At 41.2% G+C, this 1,054-nt stretch overlaps 1 pseudogene; it reads right to left on the bottom strand.

Annotated features, from left to right (window-relative positions):
• Positions 1–247: 247 nt before the first annotated feature.
• Positions 248–365, bottom strand: LOC146029231 (5S ribosomal RNA; annotated as a pseudogene).
• Between the last annotated feature and the right edge of the window lie 689 nt (positions 366–1,054).

Here is a 1,054-nt window from a genome sequence, read left to right as displayed (position 1 = left end):
AAGCCAATAAATAAATAAATAAATAAATAAACAAACAGAACCCTGTAGAAATATGTGTGATGTGGAAGTGTATAAATTAATTAATATTTATACTCAAAGGGCATATATAGTGATGGATACATAATTGAAAGCATGTCCGATAATATAGAACTATACGAATAATTAGCAGAGACAAGTGGTCCAGTGAATATAAGTATTTATTGACACCACAAAGGAACCGCACATACAGAAACCCTCCGCCGATGTTATGATACAGCACCCGATATTCCTGGGAGGTCCCCCTGCCCAGTACTAATCAGGCCCATCACTGCTTAGCTTCCAAGTTCGGATGTAATTGGGCGTCCCAGTGAGGTATGGCTGTATAGTTGTTTGGTTGGAGATCAATGCATGTACCCAGTTCCTCCTCTAAGGTGTCGATGATGACAACCTAATGTGTCGGCAATTATAAGTTTGAAAGGAAGAGGTCTAGTAGGTGGAATAAGCACAGAAGTGCTGTTGCTGGACTTCTCAGAAGGTGACCCATTCTGGTACTGCTCAGCGGAAATTTTGTAGTGAACTACTGACCGCTGGAGATATTCTTCTTTTTGTCTCTTAAATGAAGGGTGCTATCTCATAGCTATCATTGAAGCCCTCTGGGTGTAGCGTATTCAGCTCGAAGATCCAGTACATCTCTCGACGTGAGAGAAGGTTCGATAGATAACCCCCTCTCTCTCCAAGGGTAACAAGTTCAATGCCTCTAAAAGTCAATTTTTCGGGGTCTGAGTTATGGTGAGTGCTGAAGTGTTGGGAGACCGCATGTGTCTGTACTTTATTCTTAATGTTCCTTACATGTTCTTGTATCCGGATTTTCAGTGCTCTTTTGGTTTTACCTACGTAACGTAGTTCGCATGGACATTCCAACATGTAAATTACTGATGTATTGCAGTTGATGAAGCTTTTAGTCTTGAATTCTTTGGATTTGTCCTTATTGAAGAAATTCTTTCTGCTGGGGTGAAGATACTTGCAGATGATGCAGTGGCCACATTTGTAACTGCCAGTGCATTTGGGTAGGCCA

This window comes from Crinia signifera, chromosome 8, assembly GCF_055691185.1.
Source record: "Crinia signifera chromosome 8, ASM5569118v1, whole genome shotgun sequence".
In the NCBI taxonomy this organism is placed as follows: Eukaryota; Metazoa; Chordata; class Amphibia; order Anura; family Myobatrachidae; genus Crinia; species Crinia signifera.
The sequence above is the reverse complement of the archived record's forward strand: the minus strand, read 5'-3'. Positions and strand labels throughout refer to the sequence as shown.